The 12670-nt window shown below is 31.0% G+C and overlaps 1 long non-coding RNA gene across 1 annotated transcript; it reads right to left on the bottom strand.

Moving 5' to 3' along the window:
• Positions 1 to 5351: 5351 nt before the first annotated feature.
• Positions 5352 to 11878, bottom strand: LOC107849983. The gene is made up of 5 exons (XR_007047916.1): positions 10883 to 11878; positions 9860 to 9931; positions 9594 to 9664; positions 6112 to 6200; positions 5352 to 5419 (listed from the first exon to the last, which is right to left on the bottom strand). It is a non-coding gene; the product is annotated as an uncharacterized LOC107849983 (long non-coding RNA).
• Between the last annotated feature and the right edge of the window lie 792 nt (positions 11879 to 12670).

Genomic DNA, 12670 nt, shown 5'->3' with positions numbered 1-12670 from the left:
CTTTTTTCTTGATCTTTATGTTTTTTCTTTCCTTTTTTTCTCAATCTATTTTTTATTTCTCTATTTTATTTGATCTCTTTTTTTTCTCAATTTCTATTATATTTTGCTAATAAATAAAAAAATTGAATAATCCGCAAAAGTATCTTCTTTTTTTGCTATCAAAGCAAATTTAAGGGAATGAATTGTTGTTACGAAGTTCTTTGAAAATTCTTGAGATAAGTTGTGTCTCTAAGTAGAGAGTTGTAGAATATCTCATAAATAAAGGCATAATGTAGTAGTGTCAACATTATTTAAAAGTCCTTGAGATAAGTCCTACCTTAAGGCAAGAGTTGTAGAACATCCCATAAATAAAGAATAACGTGGTAGTGTCAACTCTTGCCCATGGAGCATAACTTGTAGTTTGAAAGTCTTTGAGCTAAGTCTTGTCTCTAAGGCAAGAGTTGTAGAACATCTCATAAATGAAAGACATAACATAGAAGAGTCAACTTTTGCCCATGAGACATAATTTGTAGTTTGAAAGTCTTTGAGCTAATTAAGTCTTGCCTCTAAGGAAAGAGTTGTAGAACATCTCATAAATAAAAACATAGCGTAGTAGTGTCAACTCTTGCCCGTGGGGTATAGTTTGAAAGTCCTTGAGCTAAGTTTTGCCTCTAAGGCAATAATTGTAGAACATCTCATAAATGAAAACATAACATGGTAGAGTCAACTTTTTTCCATGGGGTATAATTTGTAGTTTGAAAGTCTTTGAGCTAATTAAGTCTTGCCTTTAAGGAAAGAAATGTAGAACATCTCATAAATAAAAACATAACGTGGTAGTGTCAACTCTTGCCCGTAGGGCATAATTTGTAGTTTGAAAGTCCTTGAGCTAAGTCTTGCCTCAAAGACAATAGTTGTAGAACATCTCATAAATGAAAACATAACGTGGTAGAGTCAACTCTTGCCCGTGGGGCATAATTTGTAGTTTGAAAGTCGTTAAGCTAATTAAGTCTTGCCTCTAAGGCAATAGTTGTAGGACATCTCATAAATGAAAACATAACGTGGTAAAGTCAACTCTTGCCCGTGGGGTATAATTTGTTGTTTGAAAGTCCTTGAGCCGAGTCTTGTCTCTAAGCAATAGTTGTAGAACATATCATAAATGAAAATATAACTTGGTAGAGTTAACTCTTGCCCATGGGACATAATTTATAGTTTGAAAGTCCTTGAGTCAAGTCTTGCCTGTAAGGCAAGAGTTGTAGAACATCTCATAAATAAAAGCATAATATGGTAGAGTCAACTCTTGCCTGTGGGACATAATTTGTTGTTTGAAAGTCCTTGAGCTAAGTCTTGCATCTAAGACAATAGTTGTAGAACATCTCATAAATAAAAATATAACGTGGTAGAGTCAACTCTTCCCTGTGGGGCATAATTTGTTGTTTGAAAGTCCTTGAGCTAAGTCTTGCCTCTAAGGCAATAGTTGTAGAATATTTCATAAATGAAAACAAACGTGGTAGAGTCAACTCTTGCCCGTGGAGCATAATTTGTTGTTTGAAAGCCCCTAAGCTAAGTCTTGCCTCTAAGACAATAGTTGTAGAACATCTCATAAATCAAAATACAACATGGTAGTGTCGACTCTTGCCCATGAAACATAACTTGTTGTTTGAAAGTCCTTGAGCTAAGTCTTGCCTCTAAGGTAATAATTATAGAACATCTCATAAATGAAAACATAACGTGGTAGAGTCAACTCTTGCCCGTGGGGTATAATTTATTGTTTGAAAATCCCTGACCTAAGTTTTTCCTCTAATGTAAGAGTTATAAAACATCTCATAAATCAAAATACAATGTGGTAGTGTCGACTCTTGCTTGTCAAAAATAACTTGTTGTTTGAAAGTCATAAGTCTTGCCTCTACAATGTAGTAGTGTCAACTCTTGCCCATGAAACGTAGCTTATTGTTCGAAAGTCATAAGTCTTGCCTTTATAATGATAGTGTCAACTCTTGCTCATGAGATGTAACTTGAATGGAAGAAATCGAAGAAAAGAACAAAAATAATAAAAATTACGGAAAAAGAAGAAAAATATTAAAAAAATAAAAATCAAAGAAAATGTAGAAGTTGAGAGAAAATAGGAAAAAATAAAGGTTGATAAAAAAATAAAAAAATAAAGGTCGAGAAAAATTTTAAAAGAAAAAAAATAAAGGAAAATATTTTATTTTTTTTTCATAAAAGTAGACATTGAAAGGTGTAAAGAAAAAGTAAGGGTTGAGAAAAACTAAAAAGAACAAAAAAAAAGAGGAAAGAAAAAATAAAAAAAAATATAAAATTAAAAAGAAAGAAGTTGAGAGGAAAAAGTAAGGGTTGAGAAAAATAAAAACAAAAAGAGAAATGAAAAAAGAAAAATCAAAGTAAAATTAAAAAGAGAAAAAAAATAAATGTTCAAAAATATAAATATGGAATTGTCATCTATTATGAGAATCATTTATGTAATTTACTTCATTGATCAGGGGCAATTTTATCCAAAAAAAATATTAGTTAATAGGTAAAGGCTATTTTAAGAAAGTTTTTTTATTTGGGGCTAAAATTTGAAAGTCACTCCAATTTGGGTTCATTTTTTAGATTCACCCTAAATATTCAGGAAATTGATATGTTTGGTAAATGGTAATAATGTCTTAAAATTATGTATATGTGATTTTCTCTATTTTAATTAAAGAAGCATAATTGAGGAGCGGGGAAGGAAGCAAGTTGAACCAAAAAAAAAAACGATTATAATCAAGGGACACTACAAATCCATCGGGATAAAGAAATTTCACTAAAATGACTATTTTCAAAGTAATGTCATGCAGTAGCCATTCTCTTATTTTAATTTCACCAACTTGGCATTTTAAGAAACTGCATAGAATATGTATAGAAATTGTATAAAATGTGTATTGAAATTGTGTAATTATTATATAGAATACGATATTTGTATAAGATACATATAGAAACTGTATAATTGTTTGTAAAAAATATGTATATGTATAGAAGGTGTATAAATTTTAAAAAAAAAAAGCGCTAAAAAAAAAAAGATGTATCTGCATAACTATTGCAACTCTAGGTTGTATAGTATAGAAGTTATATAATTATTGTATCTAATATGTATTTGTATAGAATGTGTTTAAAAATTGTATTACTGTTGAATAAATGTATCCATCATGATTGTATTGTATTTGGATGTGCATGTGCGCTTCCGCGCGTGAACACACATACACAAACACACAAATACAATACAATTGTGGTGGATACATTTTTTTCAATAATGATACAATTTTTATATATTGTATTGTATATATGTATCAATATGTAGTAGATATGTTTGTATTTTATATATGTATTAATTTCATCTGCTGGCCATTTCTAGAAATTATATTAAATGTGTATAGAAATTGTATAGAATGTATATAGAAACTGAATAAGTTTTGTATAAAATATATATCTGAATAATTATTGCAACTAAAGATTGTATAGGACAAGTATCAAAACTATATAATCGTTGTATATAATATGAATTCGAAAAATTACTGCAGCTAAAGATTGTATAAAATATATGTAGAAACAGTATAATTATTGTTATAATTTGTATCGAAATTGTATAGTTATTTGTACAGAAATATGTATATGTATAAAATATATATGTTATTATTATTATTATTATTATTATTATTATTATTATTATACATACATGCATACATACATACATACATACATACATATATATATATATATATATATATATATATATATATATATATATTTGATATTAAAAATACATGTATTTGGTACCAAATATTGTATTCACTGATAAAAAAAAGAGCAATTACATTGTCACGAATTGTATTTAATTGTTAACAAAAGAAGTGCACCAATTAAAAAAATAGATTATTTTCTTTAAAAAAAATTTCTGCAAAAAAAAGCATAGAACAAAAAGCTGTGAAAAAAATAAAAGAGCAGTGAAATCTTTCAAATCTAGAGGTGCAAGGCCCGTGTTGATACGGACCCAACATTATAGACATTTTTAAGCACGAAAATTTGACATTGATGAGCTACAAATATAAATGTACATTGACTAAAACGATAATTTTTTATATAATAACTAGAGAAATTAATCGCGCTTCGCGCAATCATAAAATACCTCGTTAAATTAATAAAATATTTTTAAAAATATTGAGAGCTCAATATTCTAAAAAACTCTCGATCTAATTTATTGTTAGGCCTTAAATTTTATCTTTTATATATTTTTAAGAAAATAAGAAATAGTTAGAAAAAGTTTCCTATATCAAGTGGGTAATATACAATTTTTTAAATTTAATACTATTCAAATATATATATTTAAACATTTAATTTTCTTCTTGCTTTCATTAAACGGTAAATTTTTATTCGGATAATTCTTCTTCAATTCAATATATTTTTTGATATTTTATCCTTTCACTGTTCATGTTTATTTTTTTTCTTTTTTAACTTTTCATCATCATCTAAATAATTTTCTATTATTAATTTTGTCTCTTTCCTCTATTATGGTATTTGTTTAGATTTCTTTATCCTATTTTTTTCTTTTTCTTTTTTTATATATCCTATCTTTACTCTAAGAAATGTAAACTTACGAATCTTTATATTTTATTTCTATCTTTCTGGCATCTCCTAAATTATTGTTGTTTCAATATTTGCATTATTTTATAAGAAAACACATCAAGATGGGGGAGGGGAAGGGGGAGAGAGAGAAACAAATAAATAGAAAAAAGCAAAAAAAAAAAAAAGTATCTTACATTTTTACACAATTTCTATTGATCTTTTAAGTAAAAATATTTAATATTATCTTTTAGTTGTGCCTTTAGATCTCATGACATAACAATGGTAGATTATAATTGCTTCATGATCTCAACTGCAATCAAGAATTACGTAAAGATACTGTACATATTCTTATAAATTTATTCTAATTTAATTTATTTAAATGAATATGATTAACCCAAGTATTTATATTTATTACTATCAAATTCTTTTTACTATTAAAGTAAAAAAAAATAAGCAAATCGTTAAAGAAAACATAAATTGTTTTTCTTATCATAAAAAATACAAGAATAATGTATTTCATTAATCAATAAAAAGTCATCAATAGTATTGTTTGAAGCTTAGTTAGTAATTAGCACCAATAAAATTACAATAGCTATTGCTTAAACGAAAATAGAATTTATAACAATAAAAAAATCATGAACATTCAAATTGTAGAAGTTACATATAGAGAACATACTCATGCACACTCATACACATACTTTTTTTTATGGATATTAACCATAAGAATATAGACGAAAAAAGAAATATAGAATCAGTGTACAATTTTTTAAGCTCTTGTTTGATAGCCCCTCTTACAAATGATCAACCTTCAAAAGCCTTCTTCATAAGCTTGAATTTGATACTGTAAATAATAATATAAAGAACACTATTTTAAATATGAAACAAAAAGGATACTCATGAGTATGAGTCTCATGAAACAAAAAATTATGACTTTATATAGATGAAAATGGAGGAATATCAAAAAGTATCTTAAATTTTATAATTAAATAATTAGAGGTTATGAACGTGAAAACTTAAAAGTTATGAAGTTAATACAATTATTAAGAATAGAAATTTAATAGTTAATGAGTTATGGAGGTGAAAATTAGAAAACAAATAAAAAGGACAAAAGGTACCTATTCAAGAGCATATTATGATAATTATATCCTTTAGATATATTTTTTCCTCTTTTGGTAAGAAACACACGTTTTATATTCTTGAAATTTCATTTACAGATTAGAAAATAGGAATGGAGTATTAATTAAAAATAGAAACTGAAAAATAAAAATTTAATAAAAATGTAGTTATTGACACATTAATTTTTAATGAATAAAAATATAGTAATTGACACATTAATTGTTACACAATCAATTAAGGAGAATGACTTTTGATTTTTCTCTTTATACTAAATATTAAAAATGTGGAGAAAACTCAATAAATGGCCAAAAAAAGGAGAAAAAAGATAAATCAAAATAAAAGTCATAGAGAGATACCACATCATCTTATCTATGACTCTCTTATATATATATATATATATATATCTAAAGAGCAAACCTTTGCAAGATAATGTACAATTTTTCCACAAGATAAGAAAGTGTGATGCATCGTGTAGTCGGTTATCTTGATTGTTGATGAGATGAGACCTGTTGCAACAGGTAGAGAAGACGTGGTATTAACATTCAAGGAATTATGCGATTGAAAAAGCTTCAGCAATGAGAAGCTTCAAGTAACGCCATTTTTTTCAAGAAAACTGAGAGTTTAAGCTAAAATTGAAACAATACTTGAAATTTATCTTGGAGCAAAAGCCTGCAGAGACATACACAGCGATTATATATCAAGGAGCTAAGTTTCACAAAACGGTTCTGTATATTTTATTTACATAGATTACAAGATTTGATGTGATGCATCCTCAGATTGATCTTTGCAAGCAAACATAAGACTGTGACCTATTACATGAAAGGGACAATGCAAAATTAACATGATCAAACAGGATATGATTCTTGTCGTCAGTTCAACATCTTATTGATGTCATAAAATAACCTTCACCTTTTGGTGTGTCAAAATAATATAAGCTATAATATGAGAATTTGTTTCAAACTTGTTCAGTGCATCCTGATTGATAAGGCGAAAAATTTATTGAATTGTCTTCACTCACCAAAGTGGCATTTCTCTCTTTAAACTAGAAATTAGAACCAAAGTGCTAATAGTTGAGCACGTTGGGTCTCCCAAATAACTACCATACTTGTTAAAAAGGACAATTTAGTGCATTAAAACTCCCGTTATGCACATGGTCTGGAAAAGAGCCCCACCACAAGATGCTTACTTGTTATAGGATGCTTAAATTTGAATAAGTGCAAACAAATGATAACAGCACAGAAGGCAACAAGCAAGCAAACGCATCTTAAAAACATGCTACACATGCTCTTCTTCATAATAGTTGTTAATAGCTAACCAGATTTCACTTTCATTTCCTTCTCTAAATCCCAAATACTTACCTTACTGCTTATTACAAACACACTTGCTTAAATTTGAATAAGTGAGAACACATAATAAAAAGCACAGAACGCAACAAACAAGCAAACACATTCTAAAAATGAGTTACACGTGCTCTTCTTCATGGTAATAATTAACAGCTAATCAAATTTCACTTTCATATCCTTCTCTAAATTGCATAACATCTACACAAACAGATAATTTTCTCAAATAACAAAAAAATACAAATCCACAATGCATAGACAGTTACCTGATTGCAGGTATAAAGTGCAGTATATACACACAAGATCATACACATTTTTGTAATTAGGAGAGTCTTGTTTTGGTGGTTATTGTCCCGCTACTATAATCTCTATCATTCTATGTTTTTATCACAATTACTATGAATGATTTATGTTCAAAATGGTATAGGTATTCTTATGTCTTATCTACTACGGTCAGCATTTTTCTGAAAAAGCTGTTGAGAATTTAACAAATATGATTTGAAAATTATCGGAAGATACACTCCAGCCCTGCTTAGTTTATATTCTACGGTTCCACCTTTTTATCCTAACAAGGGAGACATTGCTAAGTTTTTGTCATCCTCTTATAAATTTTATCATGTAGTTTGGCTAACTAGTCAAATTGATTCTTTAGAATCCACCGAACTTGTATTCAAGATCCTAGCCATGCAATTTGGTTGACTATCTTGTCTGCTAAAGTTCAACGATGATGTCTATAATTGTTTTTATTGTTAATGTAGAAGCAATAAGCAAAATTTAAGTGGTTTAAGCAAAGCACTAGAATTAGAGTTATAGTAGTTTGTAGTCTTCACTTACCAGCACCCAGCAACAACAACTGCACACATAGTGTAATCCCATAAGTGGGGTTGTGGAAGGGTAAAGTGCAGAGGGGTTGTTTCCGATAGACCCTCTTCTCAAGTGGTACTTTCCAGAAAGAAAAGAAAAGTATGAAATACACATCATGTTTTTTATTCTCAAAAAGGAAGATCACGCTTTGCTTGTGCATAAACAATCTCCTCTGCTTTGCCTTTTCCTTTATGCAAAACCAAATTTGGAAAGCTTAATGAGTCCTAAAGTATGGAGCAGTCCGTCCAGCCATGTTGTATGGAGCAGAATGCTGGCCAATCAAGAACTCTCACATTCAAAAATTGAAGGTGGCGGAAATGCGGATATTGCGTTGGATGTGTGGGCTTAATAGGGGTGATAGAGTTTGAAATGAAACTATTCGGGAGAAGGTTGGAGTGGCTTCGGTGGAGGACAAGATGTGGGAAGTCCGATTGAGATGGTTCGGGCATGTGATGAGTAGAGGCACGGATGCCCCGGTTTGTAGGTGTGAGAAGCTTGCGTTGGATGGTTTCAGGCGGGGTAGGGGTAGGCCAAAGAAATACTGGAGAGAGGTGATCAGGCGGGACATGGTGCAGTTACAGCTCACTGAGGACATGACCCTAGATAGGAAGATCTGGAGGACGCGGATTAGGATAGAAGGCTAGTGCCAGTTTGAGTCATGGGGTAGGACATTACTTGGTAGATGTATTATTCTTGCTAGGACACTTTGTTGCATGCCTTATTACGAATGTGGTTACTATTCTTTGTTTATTATTCCTTGTAGGTAGCGTATTTATGTCTTGACATCTTGTTCCATGCTTTATTAAGTATTTGTTTATTACTCCTTGTCTTGAGCCGGGGGTCTATCGGAAATAACCTTTCTACTTCTCCTGAAGTAGTGGTATAGACTGCGTACATCTTACCCCCAGATCCCACTAGTTGGGAATACACTGGGTTTGTTGTTGTTGTTGTTATTGTTGTTAATGAGTCCTGAAGTAGAATAAACAGTTGTTGTTACAACCTTTTGGGTAATTGAAGGTGTCTATCAAAAAAGTTATGCATATTGTTTAGCAGATGGCTCTAAAACCCCAGAAGAGCTAAAAGAGACTTGTCAAAGATGTGGCAATGATAGTTTTGGTCAATATTGTCGTGCTCTTCAAAACATAGCTAATCATCGTCTTGAGAAGTCACCAGAAGATATTGTTTCAAAAGCTGAGGCAATGGTTATACGCTCCCAGGAGTATAAAGTGGAGTTTTGAAACATGAGCTGTGGGAAAACCTAAGTGTCTCACAGCACAATGTATTTAATATTAACAGATTATAGCTGTTGTGTTTAGCTAGTAGGAAGGTATTGTTCAGTTAATATGCAACTGACCTCTTTCAGGGGGACACGTTTCTCTGTAACAGTAAGACTTCTATGTACACCAAAATGAAGAGCATGGTCAATGACAAATTCAATCTTCAAAAGGAAGAAAACATTAACAAAAGTACCACGTTTCAAGTTTTTGATGTTGTATCTAGTTTATACATGAAAAACATAGTTCATCCTTGTTATTAGCGACATAGTAAAGAATTAAAAATCAACCATTAGAATTGTGTAACTACAAATTTGCACCTACTTTCACATTTATTTACAACAGAAGAAACTGATACACACATATGGCTAAACAGAGCTTTCATATATACACAAACCTTACAATAAAGCTTAAAACTTACAGGAGGATGTGAATTAGCCTTGTGGAGTTTTGGACTCCACTCTACTCTACTCTATGTATTGTTGTTGCAGCCTTAAAACAAACAAAAAACAAAATTTATTAACTGAAGATTGCAGAATACCAAGCTAAGACACGTAAGCATAAGAGAAAAACTCGGGGTGGCAGCAAAAGGCCACCTTTATCGCCTTGCATCATCTTTTTTAGTTTGCTACATTTAACTAAATGAATCAAATAGCCCAATTAAGTATGAATAATTAGTAAATTTACCGGATAAAGAAAATGCCCATCTTGAATTCTGATTTCAACCAAAGCCTCTGACTTTCCAAAATTTCCCAATTCCTGAAAAACAAAACCAAACAAAAAAACTCACAAAGATTCAAGCTTTCTTGCATTAAATCTCCAAAAAAATTCTAGAAATCGAACCTTTAAATCTCTAAATACTCAAAATTCCAAAATACCTAATTAAACAACAGCACACCCAAAAGTGAAACAACTATTTTTTGCTCTTTTGTTTGATTTTGAAAATATAGTTACACTCATGTCAAATCCTTCAAAAATGCACTACTTTTGAAGTTCGGTGTTTTTTTATTTTTTCCAATTATTTTGAACTTCTTTTCCTCCCTTGTAAATTAGTGTCTTTGGTGGTGGACTTTTTCATATCATTTGAAGCATCTTAAATCAAATGGAAAAATAACTTAGAGCATATAAAATTGATAAATATCTATTTTTAAGCCACTGTAATTGAACAATAGCCACTATCGAGGAGCTTCAAATTCCACGAGCGAAACTCCTTCCAGAGTTTGCTTACATGGCAGTGGCTATTTCCAGTTAAAAGATCGAAATGTGGTCAGTCTGTGCTCAGCTCTATTTCTGCATTTTTGCACCTGTGGAATTTGAAACTCCATGACAATGACTACTTTCAAATTACAAGATTGAAAAGTGGCAAGTGGGTGTTATTTCACATTTTTTTACTTGTATGATATTTTTCAATTGCTCCTCTAAGCATGTCAAAGTTATTTTCATTGTTTGTTACTTATAAGTATCACTAAACTTCAGGCCCTCGCTCCAACTTTACAACTATATAGTCTTTCAACTTCACACCCCAACCGAAACATGGATATGAATTTCTAGAATAAATTTTTAATGGAAAACACCATAATTAAGTCCCATGCTCTTTCCTTCATGTTCCCAATCGGCCACCACCTTACCCCTTCCACCCAAATTGAGAAAAGAAAAGTTTTAGAACTTTAGGTCAGGCAAAACATAGCACAAAAGATCAATGAAGATTACCTTAAAACTGAACATACAATGAAACAGCACACAAGTCGCTGCGATTGATAGCGTAAACATCGGTCAGGGTATTTCCATCTATTACATGGTGATAATTCACATTGTTTGGTACAAAACCATGAAACCTGCATATAACGCACATATGACACGGACCACGAAAAAAAGCTAGGCAAATAATAAAATCACAAGATGATCAAATACATAATTTTTGAAATTTCACGAGACTTCAACTCCATTAAAGTACCCTTCATACACTACATTCTGCGCCTGGACAGTAAAACGAACATAATAAGTTGTTCTGTTCTTAGTCAAGTGAAATTAAGGCATTGAATGTTACATATCCTCTATATGACATGAGTAAAAATATCATCAAAATATACACTAAATTTGGGTATCAAAGAACCATTTGGTGTGTGAGAATCCTTACATTAGGAACGTAATGCTCGACAAATGAAACACGAGTTTCGCAAAAACAAAGGATGCAACCACACACATTGATTAGATGGTTTCCAACTATAAATCACGTTGTATCAATTGTGGATCAACCTGTTACAGAATAAAATTTCTTCAACAAAGAACAGTTGGTTGTGATAAAGATCGTGAATGTGATGGCGCCGGACTACTAAAATTCTTCATACCCATTTGTTGATACTAGTTAAAGGAATCTGAGAATATGGAGAAATAGGAGGCATTCGCGGGTGAGGTGGTGGTATACCTACTCTCTATACGAAGATTGGATATTCCCAAAAGCTATTACTTTGATTCATGCTTTGAAGGTGTAGTAGTCGTGGCTAAGCTGTTAAGTTGTTGTCGTGCCTAAGCTTGTTGTTGGTGCGGAGATGATTGTTGTTGTTGCTGCTTGTATATGGGTGTTTTAACCTGAACTTATTGATAAAATGACTAACCTTTTAGAAGAAATGTTCTACAAATACTTTTTGAGCTCAACATCTTTAGATGCACAGTGCACCAGTCCACTCAAAAAACGAATCTTGTCAGCCTTTGATGATCAATTCATATAAATATATCTTTCAACCTCATAAATCATAATCTAATAGACAATATAAAAATGTAATTCTGTGGGGATAATATGGGTCCTGACATATATTTTTATTTTAAATTATAGTTCAGTTTCATGTATTATCTTTATAATACACCAAAATATGTAAGTAAAAATGGAAAAATTGAAATGCCTGCCTTTTTACGAGCTGCAATACTAATTTGTTTTTTCTTTAGCTTCACTGTAGCACTATTCTGTTTTCTTGGTCTACTGCAGGACTATTTTGTTTTCTTCTTTGTTCATGTTGAAGTCAAGCTAATCAAGTTTAGAATTCAGTTACATATGGGATGAATTATGACCTCGCCGAAGATATGGTGAATATATAGCAGTAGGAAAAACAACTATAAGTATACTGTTCCACGTAATTCTCTGTCTACAAGACTTCATTTCTCATAATATTATAAGCTACTCTAACAGCCAAAAGGCCAACAAAAATAATACAAATTACACTGGCAAGGAATTGGCATTGTACCTCTTCAAGGCTGCCATCATTAACTTCACTATTTAGAGGTATCATGAACTCATCTAAAATTTCTTCTATATCACCCATGTATACCTGTTTTGCATAAAGAAAAACAGAACAATCCAAAGTTTTCACCAAGAAGATGAAATAACCCAATTTTGCATCAATCCACTTCTAAAGATCAACCCTTTCTCCAAATGGTTCAATAAAAATCAAAGCTTTATCATATTTACCCCAAGAGACTGAATAAACTCAAATCAACCATTTT

The sequence above is a fragment of the Capsicum annuum genome, chromosome 12, assembly GCF_002878395.1.
Source record: "Capsicum annuum cultivar UCD-10X-F1 chromosome 12, UCD10Xv1.1, whole genome shotgun sequence".
NCBI classification, from domain to species: Eukaryota; Viridiplantae; Streptophyta; class Magnoliopsida; order Solanales; family Solanaceae; genus Capsicum; species Capsicum annuum.
Note: the sequence above shows the minus strand (reverse complement) of the source record. Positions and strands in the feature narration are given on the sequence as shown.